Source organism: Tenrec ecaudatus, chromosome 6 (assembly GCF_050624435.1).
Source record: "Tenrec ecaudatus isolate mTenEca1 chromosome 6, mTenEca1.hap1, whole genome shotgun sequence".
Classification (NCBI taxonomy): domain Eukaryota; kingdom Metazoa; phylum Chordata; class Mammalia; order Afrosoricida; family Tenrecidae; genus Tenrec; species Tenrec ecaudatus.
The window spans coordinates 109050597-109067132 of NC_134535.1; the positions used below are offsets into that span (position 1 = coordinate 109050597).

The 16536-nt window shown below is 39.1% G+C and overlaps 1 pseudogene; it reads left to right on the top strand.

The window, feature by feature from the left end:
• Positions 1-11364: 11364 nt before the first annotated feature.
• On the top strand, positions 11365-11434 carry LOC142452106 (U7 small nuclear RNA; annotated as a pseudogene).
• Positions 11435-16536: the final 5102 nt, after the last annotated feature.

Below are 16536 nucleotides of genomic sequence, written 5' to 3' on the forward strand. Positions count from 1 at the left end.
GAGTTTTATATAAAGGGTAAGAACACCTCAAAAAAACATCCCAACCCAGTGCTGCCCAAGCCCACATGTCCAACATTAGCCCATATGTCTGACACCAATCTACAAAGTCCTCCTCCAACTCACAAAACACACGCAATGACCCGACTGCAGGAGGAAAGCTTAATCAGCATCTAAGCAGCTCAGCACTGGCAGGGATCTCCACACAGCTGCTCCAGCACCCAGGGCTGCATCTGGATAGGTTCATGTGGCTTCTCCTCTGGGATGTCTTGCAGGAAGTGAGCCTTGCCAGCTAAAGCAGAGAACTGGAACCCTGAAGCAGCTGCATTCTGCTCTGACCATCAGAAAGCAAAAGACCCGAGAACTAGAAAGGTGAGGTTCACTGAGCCATTTTTCTCTCTGCCCTTCAATTAACCCCACATGTGTTATATCAGCCAGGTTGGCACAACAAACTTTAACTATCTCATTACTGAAACACATGAAATGGACCTCTTTAGGGATGAGTTCAAAGGATTTTTAATGTACTTGTGTGTGACAAAATGGAATAGTTTATGAAAACTATAGGAGTTTCTACTCTGAGTCAGTTCTCAAAAAATAAGGCAAACATGATAATTCTGCCACTAAAGCGAATCTGAGACATACAGAAATCTTAGATATGTGAATTGATTCTAAGTTCACACTTGACCATAAGCCCTAACCTAAGAACAATCCGTTCTTATGCTGTGTGGCCCTGTTCAATACTTACCCTCATGAAGGGACTACTAAGGATATGGATGCTAAAGCAAAATGTGGTGCAGAAATGAGATGGTGCCAGCTATCAGGAGAACACTGTCTGGGGTCTTAAAAGCTTGTCTGTCTTAAAACAAGCAGCCATCTAAGTGACGTGTCAGCTAAGTTCATACAGAAGAAGCACACCAGCCTATTCAAGGCAAAGATTGTAAATTATCAACTCCAAACCCAGAGGAGGGAAATGTATTAGATCTTTAATCCTAAGTACCGAGTTTGCAGAAGGCTATGGATGACAGTGAAAGTCTCAAATCCATGTGCAGAATGCCTGTGTGGAGTAAGCCTCCCTGAATACCCTCTGACCACTAACTAAAACAAAACAAAATTCACTGCAATTGAGTTGATTCCAGCTCATGGTGAACCTATAGGACAGGATCGAACTGCCCTGTGAGTTTTGGAGACTGTAACTCTCCGTGGCAGTAAGAAATCCCATCTCCCTTCTGCAGAGCAGCTGCCAGATTCAAACTGCTGACCTTGTGGGTAGCAGCTCAATGTTTAACCACTACACCACCAGGGTTCGTCAGTGCAAGTGTAATCAGGTTAAAATTTAACACCTTATCATTTGTCTTCCCTTTTGACCCATTTTAAATTTTAGGGGTTTTTTTTTTTTTTTTTTGCTTTTTTTTGAATTGAGGTTTGTGTAGTTTTTATTGGGTGTACTTTTTAAAAAATATCATATTCTTTATATAGAATCCAGGATAGGTAACTCTAGAGGACGATCACTAGATTAATAGTTAGATGAATAGCTTCTTAGAGTTATGGTAGGAGTGGTTGGGAGAAATGAGGAGCTAATCCGAATGAGCACAAGATGGAAGAAAATGTCTAAAATTGATTATGGGGGTGATTTCACAACTTTTAAAAAACATATTTAAGCCATTGAATTGTATGATAGTTGAATTATTTGTCAACAAAACCTAAAAAAATAATAAGCTACAGCATATGGCAATTCTAAACACTGAAAAAAGATAAGGCAAACAGGTCTACTTTTTTTTTAAGGTCTACTTTCTTGACTGAAAACCTTTTCTAAAATAAATAGTATAAGAAGTGGCCTATATACATACCTTCAGAGGGAACAAATAAAGAGTGTGATGGGAGAGTAGAATGGTAGAAAAGTCCAAATAATATAAGTGTCTTAATCCTGATAGATGAGCCCTCGTCGGCAGCAATTAAGCACGTAGCTGCTAATCAAAAGGTGAACATTGAAACCTGTCAGCCTCTTGGAAGAAGAAAGAGGTGGCAGTCTACTTCTCCAAAGATTACAGCTTTGGAAACCTGGCACAGATCTACCCTGTATTTTGACTTCAGAAAAGGAGGAATCAATATGAAAAACAAATGAACATTCTCCTAAATAAAAGCTGAGTCAAAAGAAACTAAGCATACAATAGCTCTGTAGAAAACAATAGACACAAGATGAGCATTTCCTATATTGGTACTCAAATGTGTAGGTAGGTAAATTCATAAGTTTAAGTATAGGACGGGGAGCGAGTATGTCAGCGGCCCCATAAATCAATCTCTCTTTTCAGCTTGACTAAAGGTACCTTGTTACAGTAGAACATATAAAATCCATATCAATTCTTCTTAAACCCTTCCCAAAAATAGAAGAGCAAAATCTAGTTAACTTATTCTACATCACCAACACCGAAGGAAGACAAACACACTATAAGAAATCTTAAGCCAATATCCCTGATGTATGTAGACACAAGTATCCTCAATAACATGTCACAAAAAGAACCACAGAGCACGTGAAAAGAATTATGAAGCATGACAAATTGAATTTGTCCCAGAAATGCAATGGTAGTTTAAAATAAGAAGATCAATCTATATATTAATAGGAGGAAAGAAAAGAACCACATGACTATCTTAACTAATGCAGATAAAGTATTTGCCAAACCCAAAATCCTTTTGTGGTAGGAACACTGGACAAAATAAGAGTAAAATGAAAATTCTCCAACATTATAAACAGAACTTTTAAAGAACAACCCACGGCATACATCATGGTCAGTTCTGAAAGTCAGAACCCTTTCTCCCGAAGATCAGGGAAAAGACAAGGATGCCAACTTTCACTATTGCTATTCAGAACTGGACTGGATATTCTAGCCAGAGCAAGTAGTTAAGAAGATGAAATTAAAGATATCCAAATTATTAAAAAAGTAAAACTACTTTTACTCACAGAATAAATGACCAATTTTTATTATTACAATAAAGCTACGCGAGCTAATATATGAATTCAGCAGTTTCAAAGTACATGATCAACATACAAAAATGTTATGTTTCAAAACATCAGCAATGAGCAATGTAACAAGCAAAATAAAACATTTCCATACATAAATTATCTAAAAGAAATACCTAGAGATACATTTAGTCTGAGTTAAGAGACATGCTCACTGAAAACTATAAAATATTAAAACAAAGAAGACCTATTAAATAAAAGGAAAGGCATCCTTTGTTATTAGATTGAAAGACCCAATATTGTAATGATATTGATACTTACTACTAAAAGTGATCTATATTTTTTTGTATAAATAGAAAAGTCAATCCTCAAATTCATATAAAATTACTTAACGGAGTATGATGTTGTCTTCCAGAAACTAGTATCTCCTGACAACATGTCCACAACAATTTAGAAAAAGGTTCACCATTCTAAAAAACAAATTATTTTGTTGGGGACTCTTACAGGTCCTATAATAGTCCATACATCAATTGTATCAAGCACATTTGTACACACCAGTATGTTGCCATCATCATTTTCAAAATAATTTCTTTCTGTTGGAGCTCCTGGTATTAGCTCCTGATTTTTTTCCCTCCCTCCCCAACACTCCCCTCCTGACGGACCCCTGATAACTTATACATTATTATTGTTTTCATATCTTACACCGCCTGCTGTCTCCCTTCACCCACATTACTGTTGTTTGTACCCCTGGGGAGGTGGGATGGGAATTATTCGTTGGTTGGTTCCTACCATTCTCACTTCTAAGGAGTACATTGTTTTTTAAGAAAAAATATTTTATTGTGAATTCGTGAAGGTTCACAGAGCAAATCATCAGTTTTACATTTAGCAAGTCATCAAATTAGCCAATGTCTTGTCTTGTTTCCATCATTTTGGGCCCATCTACTCCTTGTTCAACCCCGTCTTCCCCTTCAACTCCTGGTAACCATCAAAGTCTCTTTCTTTTAGTGTAAAAACCTTTTCTTGACTCCTTATCCTTGAATAAGTTCACTCAGCATGATGCCCTCCAGGTTCGTCCATGTTATGACATGTTGTGTAGATTCATTGTCATTCTTTATTGCTTCATAGTATTCTATTGTGTGTACATACCAAAGCTTATTTAGCCATTCTTGCTGTGGTGGCCATTTAGATTGTTTTCATTCTTCTGCTTCTGTGAATAATGCTGCAGTGAACATGGGTATGCATACATTTATTCCTGATATAGCTCTTATTTCTTTAGAATGTGGACCAAATAGAGTTGGGTCCTATGATATTTCAATTACCAATCGTTTGAGGAAGTGCCATAGTGTTTTCCACAGTGGTTGTACTGTTTGACAGAATCACCAGCAGCGCTTGAGAGTTTCAGAAGCATTCTTGCACTTCCAAGACTAATTGATTTGCTTGTGTGGCAGTCTCTGGTGCACTCAAAATTGTTTGCCAGTAACATAATGCAAGTAAATGTTCTCTTCAATAAATGGTACTGGCTTTCCACATGTCAAAATTGGACCCATGCCACACACTGTATATGAAAATAATCTCACAATGGATCAGTGGCCCAAATACAGCAATTAAAATGATAAATCACCCACCAGAAAACATAGTGTGATATATATTTTTTACATGGATTTTGACAATGAATTGTTAGATTTGGCATCAAAAGCTCAAGCAACAACAAATACATAGATTAGACCTCATTAAAATGAATTGTGAGCATGTGCATATATAAAAGAAGACTTCATCAACAAAGTTAGGAGGCAGCCAACAAAATGGGAGAATATACTTAATGACCATATATCTGATAAAAGTGTAATATCCAGAATATTCACATAAATAACTCTAACAAAGCAATAACAAAATTTTAATGGGAAAAGGATTTAAAAAGGCATCTTTCCAACGCAGATATATAAATGACTGTAAACCAAACCTACTTGCCATTAACTCTCACAGTAACCCTATAAGACAGAGTGAAACTGCCCCATAGCATTTCCAAGGCTGTACATCTTGATGGAAGGTGACCACATCTTTCTCTACAAATCCACTGGGGCTTCAAACCACCAATCTTTCCATTAACAACCAAATGTATGACCCATAGTGATCAGACCTAAAAGGACAAAATATTATATTGTGCAATAAACGTATTAAATATCTATATTAAGCAAATGCATAGAGACCAAAATCTTTTTTAGTGGTTTTTCTGGAGCTGGAGGGAGAGAATTTGCTACAAACTGACTTGCAGTAAGTCCAAACCTTAACTGAAAACAAATTACTTACAGTCCTTATTTTTCCCCCATTTTATATATACAGCTTACTTAACATACAAGTAAAAATGGGCTGCTTCATGGATGGCTAATTCTCAATATACATGTTATAAAGTAGGGATGATAAGCCCTCATCAAATTATTACCAAAATTAAATAAAACCTGCAAATTACTTAGCACCATGGCACATAGTAGCTAATACATGCTTGCTATTGTTACCAGTACTGGTCAGTTTAAGTTAACTTGAATTGTCAATCACAGTGGTAATTTTGAATCACTTACAAATAATTTTGATTTTCTATTAATAAAAATAACGTTTGAACTACTGCTGCTGTGTGCCACTCAGTCAGTTTCAACTCTTAGCAAACCTGGAAGACAGAGCAGTCCTGCCCCATAGAGTTTCCAATACTGTGAACTTCATAGAAGTAGGAAATCGTTGGGTTCAAACAGGTCACCTTTTGGTTAGCAGCTAGGTGGCTAACCAACTCACACCAGGGCTCCTGCTTGGACAACTAAAACTAGGAAGATTTTTTTTAAAAAGTTGTTCTAGGCAGATGACGTGCGTTGTTTTTGTTTTGTTTCTGATGCTAAAATCGGACCTAGATACCACATTCTGACCCTGAGGAAGTAAATTCGTAAACATGCTTTCTTGAATTAGCACTGTTGTAAAGTTATAAAGAGGTTACCACGTGCTCCAAATTGTAAAATGTTCGATGGGCTACCACACAGGTATTATCACGGAAAGCTTTGGTTGATAATGGTAGGTAATAAATATGTTAATGGGAGCGTGACTTCCTGTAAACACACACCTGAGTCCACAGTCTATATTTAATTACTGCTGTGCTAGAAAGTATCATACCATACCTACCCAGCAGGATGTCTGACAAGGAGTAGAAGAACCTAGATTTCTTTACCACTTGAAATCCTTCCGTCCACAAACTAACGAACATGATATGTGTGGGTTTGGGGGATGTAAAATGGTACAAGGGTAAGAGGGTAGCTGGGTAGGCAGAAAAGGGTGACACTAATATAATATTCAACTTCAAGGCCAGTACCAAAGACGAGAAATTGATGGGATCTGCCTGAGATGACATTGGATGGATTATGAGGGATTAGGTGGAAATGATAAAGTCATTTAGGAAAGGAAATTTTATGTTTATATCCAGCAGCGAAGAGACATCTTAGTAAACTAGTAATGTATTCTTTTTCTAGCAGAAATTCTTAGAGAAGCTTTTAGGAAACGAAAAGATTTCATAAACTTTAAAACTAGAAAGAATTAATGTATGTAGCACATAATTTAGAAGAAAAGAGATGTATAATATGTCTGCTTCCATACAGATTTATAACCTTGGAAACCCTATGGAACAGACCTCCTGTGTCTTACAGTGTCACTGAGAGTTGGAATGGATTTAATAGCAGTGGAGTTTTTTGATGAATCACCTGATAAGAAAATTAATACCAAATAAATAATATAGCAACATTATTACATCACTAATTTCACCTAATATTACATCAACAGGAAATATCACCTGTGCATTATAAATTGCTTAGTGAATCATAACACAGGTAACAGCATACCTGAAGTGTGCCTCTTCTGTTTTTTCCTGGTAAAACTCCCGTTCGGGCCCATACAAATGTTACTTCTAGGAAAGATACAAATAATATACCTGCATACTATATTGTAGTCTAGTTAGTTATTAATGCCTCGTTTTCCCTAGTAAGACAGTTTTCTTCAAGGATAAGAACTTTATCATGTTGTTGCAGTCCCTACATTCCACAGTTCTGGATACACAATAAGCATTTAATAAATGATTCAGCTAACTAACTAATTAAATAACTCACATATATTCCTCACCTTTGAAAAGTTGAAATTAATTTTGCTCATTGTGGAAATCAGCATATTTGGGGAAAAGTCATTGATGTTTATGACTTTTAAGTGCTGGATGTGTTAGGTTACTAGGACCTTTTTCCACAAAGTTAAAGGAGATTTACATAACAGAGGTGATAATTGACTTTATTGCTCCCAAACTGCTGACACTGACAGAGCTATTAAAAAGTATGAAAAACATCTGAATTGTGCTGGCTTTTAAAAGATCCCTCTATTTAGTTCAGGCTGTTCTAATTTATTACCGGGAAGCCAAAGAACAGTTCTAAGAGATCTTAATTTCCCAGTAAGGTGATAGTGCACTGGATGGTGGAATATGACCTAGGGCTTGCAATTCTACACGAGTGCTTGACTTCCTCAAGTAACTCATTAACTATTTGTGTAACTAATGTGAAATGCATGTTAATTAAATAAATGAATGGTTGGAAATGGGAATTCTTTTACATTCTTATGCCATTAGAATGCTGTGCCACTTGTGACTTGTTCTAATAGTGACATGGGGCAGTGTTGAGCAAACTTCAGAAAGGCCGAGGAGAATAAAATACGCTAGCCCAAGGCAGAGTCTTAAGAGACAGAGGCCAGACACGTCTCCATTCTCCAACTCTCTTGATCAATTCTGAGACCAACCATCCCTCCTACAGCCTTCTCCACTTATCTGCTGAGTACAATAATTCATTGCAATGACAACTCACAGACATCATTCATAATTATGTGGCTTATTTGTGAAGTTAACAGGTTAAAAGTCAGAATCAGGCATTTGGTGAGTGTGTGTGTGTGTGTGTGTGTGTGTGTGTGTGTTACTTTGCTTGGCATTGTTGCTCCAGTCTTTGTTTACTTCTTTCTCTCTTTTTATTCTCTTCTTCCTCTCTTTCCTTTCACAAGTCACTATCAGCCTCCAGGCCACTCCCTTCCACCTAGGGAAACTGTGAAGGCACGACTGGGGGAGCTCCTACCCCCATTTGTTGGCTTTACATGCAGCTGGGGAAATCACACTGGTCCTCTTCCATACACCAAGCAGCAGGGTATTCTACCCTTCAAACAGTGGGGGAACTCTAGACTAAACCCTGAGGCCCTACAAGTGATAGTGAGAAACTCCTGCCCACCACTGGTGGGGCTTCACGCTGCTACGGGAACATTCACCCAACCTCCAAGGTGATCTCTCTGACTAGGGTAATTCCCCTTGCCAGCAACGGTGCTCTACACCAAGAAGGGTACACCCACATGCTCTCCTCAACACTCTAGTTGCAGAGGGAAACAACACATGACACCCGAGATGCTCCAATCACCATGAGGCTTACATAGAGATCAGCAAATGAAGTGACACCCTCGTGGGCCAAAAAAACCCCCGACTAGTATCACATGAGAGAACTATCCAACTCACATTCCAAATAATGGAATACTGGTCTGCTAGGGTAAGAGTGAAACCACAGGAAAATATAGCGGTAGCCTACCCCCTCAGTACAGCTACTGGCAGGTAGTTCGTAGAAGCACTCATATGAGTCCCCCAAGTGAGAGCCCAGTGCTCTTCAACTCTGGAAGATGGCTCTAGGCTCCTCTAAAACAACATTTAAAGAGCAACCAGTCCTAACAGCCTCAAGAAAAAAATCAGGAGAAACAGAAGTCAATGACAGAAGAAGAAGTCATGAACCTAATGATGTACATAGAAGAAGCAGATATTTACCTGCCACAGAAAGAAATTTTCAGAATTCTGCTTGGAGTCATACACAATATGAGGGAAGCAATACAGAAAAAGGATGAAATGGGAGAGGAGATAAAGGCAACACACCAAAGGGAAATACAAGACTTAAGGGATACGAGACAGACTTTGCCAACAGATTGAGAAGGCAGAGAATCACACCAGTGACCTAGAGGATAACCAAGCAGACCTCAGCAAATAGGAAAAGCAGTCAAATAATACAATCAAAGAAGCTGAAGAAAACTTGAGAGCCATGTATGATGTTATGAAGAGGAACAATATTAGAATAAGTGAGCTACCGGAACAAGACACAACAAAGAAGTCAACAGCAAAAATAGCAAGGAAATTCTTAGAGGGAAACACCCCCAGTTTAATAAATGAAAATTAGGCAACCATTCATGAGGTTGAAAGAACACCAGCCAGATTGAATCTCAAGAAGAATTCACCAAGACACATAAAAGTCAAATTATTCAACTATTAGGAAAAGGAGAAGATCATAAAACCAACTAGGGAAAAGCAAATAGTAACATATAAAGGTACCCCAATAATAGTATGTTCAGACCTATCAGTGGACACAATGAAGAAGAGGAGGGAATGGAGTAACATATTCAAAAAAATGAAGGAAAACAACTCAAACTCAAGAATACTTTACCCAGCCAAGTTATCTATTAAGATAGATGGAGAAGTAAGAGTCTTCCCAGAGAAGGAAAACTCAAAGAATACATAAAAAGAAACCCAGCCCTACAAAAAGATCCTTGCCGATCCAGAATGGACCGAAGATCAACACTCACCAAGGGCAAATAAGAGATCATCACATAGAAAAACTCCACCCTTAGGGCAACAAAGAGAAAACAGCCCCCAGGATAGCATTGACTCAATAGTGGAAAGAAAGCAAAAATAAACCAAACACAAGTAGATAAAATAGGTAGGTAGGTACCCAACACAAAAGGTACAAGATGACATCACAGAATCCACAGATAGATGCAATAACACTGAATATCAATGGCCTGAACTTGGGCATTAAAAGGCAGAGGCTAACAGACTGGCTCAGAAAACAACCCATCAATCTGCTGCCTACAAGAGACACATCTCAAGGTTGCAGACAAAAACAGGTTGAGATTAAAAGACTGGGAAAAAATATACCAAGCAAATAGCAATGAAAAAAAAAAAAAGAAGGGGTAGCAATCTTAATATCTGACAAAATTGACCTCAAGATACAGGCCATAACAAGATACAGAAGGGCCACTATATAATGCTCAAGGGAACAGTAGACCAAGAACCAGTGAGCATAATAAATATATACACGCCCAATGAGAGAGACGCAAAAATTTGCAAATCAAACACTCTAAAAGATCAAAAATGAAATCACAGGCTCAACAATTATAGTTGGTGACTTTAATATAACACTCTGAAAAAGAGAGATCACTGGGAAAAAAAACTCAACAAGGAGGCTACAGATCTAAACAGCACAATTGGACTACTTGACTTGATAGATATTTTCAGAGCTTTCCACCCAAATGCAAAAAGAAAATCACATTCTTTTCAAGGCCACATAGCACATATTTGAAAATAGACCACATGCTGGGACACATGTAGAACTTGAGTAAATTCAAACACATAGAGATTATGCAGACGTCTCACTCCAATCAATGTGCCATAAGGCTGGAAATTAATAGAAGGATGGTGAAGAACACAAGGGCAAACAATTGGAGGATGAACAATTCTCTATTGCAAAATAAGTGAGTATTGAACCAGATCAGAGATGAAATCAGGAAGCTTCTAGAAACCCATGAGAAGGAAAATACAACATACTAAAACCTTTGGGATAATGCAAAGGCATTTATCAGAAGAAGGCTGATAGCAATAAATGTACACATTAAAAAGAAGAGAGACGCATGGATGATATGCTGGCACAAAACTTACACCAACTAGAGGAGAGTCAACAGAACAACCCTACTAATTGCAAGAGGATAGAAAAAAATAAAATCAGAGCTGATATACAGGAGAGGGAAAACAATGGGAAAAAATAATGCAGCTATAAATTTGTTCTTTGAAAGAATTACAGAATAGATAGACAGCTGGGAAACCTAACTTAAGAAAGGAAGGAACAAACAACAATTGCAAGGATGCGGGATGAAAGCGAGGACATTACAATGGACCTTAATGAAATCAAAAGGATAATTACTCAGTACTATGAAGGCCTATACCCTAACGAATTCATCAACTTGGAAGACATGGACAAATATTTGGAAACACAATTCCTCCCTGGACTATCCGAGATGGCTGTCAAGAACCTCAACAGACCCATAGCAATGGTAGAAATAGAGAAGGTTATTAAGGGATTACCAACCAAAAATTCCCTGGGCCAGATGGCTTCACAGGAGAATTCTACCAAGAATTCAGGAAAGAATTGACACCAATTCTATACAAACTCTTCCAGAGCATAGAAAAAGATGTAAAACTCCCAAACACTTTCTATGAAGCTAGTATAACTCTGATAACCAAAGTGGGAAATATTCAACAAAAATTAAGAACGAAGTGTTACAGCTCTTTTAGAATTTGTCTAGCAGGTTTTCTGTTTTTGTTTTTTCCCCCGAAAAACCCCAAGGGGGAATAAAGAAGGAATTGAGAACGACAGACCAATATCCTTAATGAACACTGATACAAAATTCCTTAACAAAATACTGGCCAATAGAATATCAAAGAATATAAAAAATATAATTCACTGTTACCAAATGGAATTCCTACCAGGGATGAAAGGATGGTTCAACATACAAAATACCATCAGAATTATTTGCCACATTGGCAGGAAAATTTATAAGAACCACATGATAATATTGATACATGCAGAAAAAGCATTCGACAGAACCCAATTCGCATTCCTGTTTAAGACACTCAAGAATATAGGAATAGAAGGAAAATTCCTCAATATTATACAAGCAATATATGAAAAACCAACTACCAATGTGGTAGTTCATTGAGTAAGACAAAAATAATTCCACTGAAAATGGTGACCAGACAAGGATGCAGCTTGTCCCCTTGCCTATTTAACATCGTACTGGAGACCCTAGCTAACAACATAAGATAAAGAAAAGACATCAAAGGTATTCATCTGGGGAAGGAAGCGGCAAAATAATCATTTTTCACAGACAATATAATTCTACACATCGAAAATCCCCTAAACTCCACAAGCGGAGTGTTGGAAGCAATAGAGGACTATGGCAGAGGGGCAGGATACAAGATCAATGAACAGACGTCTATTGGACTGCTCTACACATCAGATGAGATCACAGAAGAGACAATAAAAAGGTAGTTCCCTTTACACTAACCAAACACAAATGGAAATATCTAGGGATGTACCTGACTAAAAAATGAAAGATTTATATGAGGAAAATTATAAAACACTATACAATAAACCAAGAGTGACCTCAACAAATGTAAGAACATTCCATGCTTGTGGATTGGCAGACTCGATATAGTAAAGATGTCAGTTCTACCCAATGTACTATATAAGTTCAGTGCTATCACAATATGAATACCACCATCCTTCTTCAAAGAATTGTAAAAATGGATTACCAACTTCATATGAAGGGGGAAGAAGCCCAGAACTAGCAGAAAACTCCTCAAGAAGAAGGACAAAGTGGCGGGGGGAGGGGGGCTTGCTCTACCTGATTTTAGCATGTATTATATGGCCACAGTAGTCAAAACAGTGTGGTACTGATATAATGACAGATATTCAGATCAATGGAAAAGAACTGAATACCCAGAAATAAAAACATCAGCATACAGGCAAATGATCTTTGATAAGGGCCAAAAAATATCAAATGGGAGGCAGAGGCCCTCTTCAATATATGGTGCTGGAAACAATGAATATCTACCAGCAGAAAAACGGATAAAGACTCTTACCTCACTCCCTGTACAAGAATAAACTCAAGGTGGATCACAGACCTGGAGATAAAACCCCAAACATTTAGGGCCATTAATGAGGGAATTGGGACAAACATGAGAACCTTGGTACAGGGAAGACATAGGTTATCAGAAATACAGAGGAGTCACAAATAGACAAGTGAGATATACTGAAGGCAAGTCACCTGTGTACATAAAAAGGATTCACCAAGAGAGTAATAAGAGAGCCCACCAACTGGGAAAACATCTTTATCAATGACATTACAGACAAAGGCCTTATTACCAAAATCTAAAATACTTTGCAAGCTTACCATAAAAGAAAAACTAGCTGCCCACTTAGGAGGTGGGCAAAGGACCTGAACAGAAGTTGGACAAGGGCAGAAATCTGAATGGGCAATAAACATATGAGATAATGTTCCTGATCATTAGCCATAAGAGAAATGCAAATTAAAACAACAATGAGATACCACCTCACACCCTCAAAGAAAGCCCAATTCAAAAAATCAAAAAACAACAAGCGTTGGAGGGGCTGTGGTAAGATAAGAACTCTCATCCACTGCTGGTGGACCAGTAGGTATGCACAGCCACTATGGAAATCAATTTGGCGATTTCTAAAACAGATGGAAATTGAGCTACAATACGACCCAGCAATCCCCCTACTGGGCATATACCCAGAAGAGGCAAGAAACAAACCACAGCCAGACATCTGTGCTCCAATGTTCATTGTGGCACAGTTCACAATTGCAAGGAGTTGGAAACAACCCATATTTCCATCCACAGACGAATGGATTAAAAAACTGGTACAATGGAGTACTACGCATTGCTAAAAAGCAGTGATGAAAACATGCAGCATATTGCCACATGGAAAGAACTGGAGGAAATTATGCTAAGTGAAATAAGCCAAGCACAAAAGGATAAGCACAACATGAATCCACTGAGCTAAGTTAATAAAAAGAAAAGATAAATGCAAAAGGGGCACAGGGAAAAAGCTACTGTATACAAACACTTGATGGGTGAGGTCCAGGTAGTATGGCAGGGGCCAGACCAAATACAGGGGTACATATGGTAGCCAATTAAAAAGAGGGGGAGTGGGGAGGGGAAAAAAGAGATGTGTGGCGGGGGAATAGGGCACTGACCCATGCAAGGAGAGGGTATTCTTTGTGTCTACACAGGGAAGGAGGGACCAGAATTAAATCCAGTGTTTCTGGATGTGAATGCAGAGTGCCAGCATGGGGAGGGAAGCCAGTGGAGGGGCCTGAGGGCTCGGCCCCAATCCAAGCTACATGGACAACTGCCCCCGCCCCACAGAAGAATTTACTCTAGAGAACGACTCTGAAGCTGCAGCTAGGGGAGAGGGACATGTCTGACCAGAGCACATGGGAGCAAATGAATGGGGAAGAAGGGAGAGTGGAGCATATCTTGGCCCACAAGTCCTGGAGGACAATATCTCTGCTCCCAACAGCCAATACACAGAGTGGACCCTATGGCTGATCCCACTATGAGACACAGTGTCCCTCGCTGACCCATGGCACAACGGAGGACAACAGTGGAGACTCGGTGTCAGGATTGGCTGCGTCTGACCCCACCACACCGAGGAAAAACACTAAAGGTGTGCAGCTGAGCAACGGAGGGAGCAGAGCAGGGAGCTCCCGAGGGAGTGCAAAGGACAGACTTTAGGGCCAGAGGGTGGCATCTCATCTGACTCCACTGGAGGCCATGCCTAGAGGTCAAAAATCAGACCTTGATCTATTTGCAGGGTTTTCTTTCTTTTTTAATTTTTTTCTTTTTTTTACATTTTATTAGGGACTCATACAACTCTTATCACAATCCATACAAATACATACATCAATTGTATAAAGCACATCCATACATTCCCTGCCCCAATCATTCTCAAAGCATTTGCTCTCCACTTAAGCCCCTTGCATCAGGTCCTCTTTTTTTTCCCCTCCCTCCCCATTCCCCCCAATCTTTTTCTTTTTTTAATTAACTTATTCTTTTCTTGGTCATTGGTTTTCTTTTTTGTTGTCATCATTGTGTCCTCTTTTGTTGCTTTGTCTTGCTATGCCTTGTTTTTGGGGTGCATATTATCTCTGCAGATCCATCTACATAAGATAGGCTGGATGAACAGTATGGAGGAGAAAACAACAGGACCAATGCTTCCAGGGGGACATACAGGGAGGCAGGGAAAAGGAGGTGGTGTTGACCAACTCAGGGGCAAGGGAGCAGCAAATGATTCCAAAATTAGTGGCACAGAAGGTGTGAGAGGCCTGGAAGGGATTCATCAAGGGCAATGTAACTGAGAAATTACTGAAACCCAAATGAAGGCTGAGCATGATAGTGGGACAAGAGGAAAGTAAAAGGAAATAGAGGAAAGAACTTGGAGGCAAAGGGCATTTATAGAGGTCTAAATACAAGCATGTACATATGTAAATATATTTATATAGAATGTGGGAAAAGAGATTTATTTGCATATATTTATACGGTAGCGTTAAGGCAGAAGATGGACATTGGACCTCCACTCAAATACTTACTCAATGCAAGAACACTTTGTTCTATTCAATTGTCATTCCATGATGCTCAGCTTCGCGACATGATCACTGAAGACAAATATGTGTATAATCAAATGTGATGAAGAAAGCTGATAGTGCTTGGCTATCAAAAGTTATCGTGTCTGGGGTCTTAAAGGCTTGCAGGTAAACAAGCAGCCATTTATCTCAGAAGCAACAAAGCCCACATGGAAGAAGCACACCAGCCTGTGTGACCACGAGGTGTAGAAGGGACCAGGAATCAGGCATCAAAGAACAAAAAAATCATATCATTGTGTACCCATCTTCCCTATATGATCATTGAACAAATGTGTGCATAAGCAAATGTGGTGAAGAAAGCTGTTGGTGTCTGGCTATCAAAAGATATAGCATCTGGGGTCTTAAAGACTTAAAGATAAGCAAGCAGCACTGAGAAGCAACAAAACCCACATGGAAGAAGCACACCAGCCTGTGTGATGAAGAGGTGTCAAAGTGATTGTGTATCAGGCATCTAAGAACAAAATATCATATCATTGTAAATGAGGGTGAGTGCAGAGTCGAGACTTAAAGCCCATCTGTAGGCAACTGGACACTCCCTTACAGAAGGGTCACGGGGAGGAGATGAGCCAGTCAGTGTGCAGTGTAGCAATTATGAAACAGTCAACTTTCCTCTAATTCTTAAATTCCCCCCCCCCCACTATCACGATCCCAATTCTACCTTAAAAATCTGGCTAGACCAGAGGATGTACACTGGTACAGATATGAACTGGAAACACATGGAATCCAGAACAGATAATCCCTTCAGGACCAGTGGTCAGAGTGGTGATACTGGGAGAGTGGAGCAAAGGTGGGGTAGAAAGGGGGAACCAATTATAAGGTCTACATATAACCTCCTCCCTGGGGGATGGACAACAGAAGAGTGGGTGAAGGGAGACTTTGGACAGTGTAAGAGATGACAAAATAATATTAATTTTTAATTATCAAGGGTTCATGGGGGGTGGAGCAGAGAAGGAGGCGGGGAAATGTGGAGCTGATATCAAGGGCTCAAGTAGAAAGCAAATGTTTTGAGAATGATGAGGGCAACAAATATACAAATGTGCTTGACACCATGGATGGATATATGGATTGTGATAAGAGTTGTATGAGCCCCCAATAAAATGATTTTTTAAAAGTTATAATCAGGAATACACAGGGACATATTCCTTTTGTCAGAACCATCTCTTCTCGGCTGTGCCCAGAAGGCAGGGCTCTGTCTGGTTCTCAGCCTCTCAGTCAAA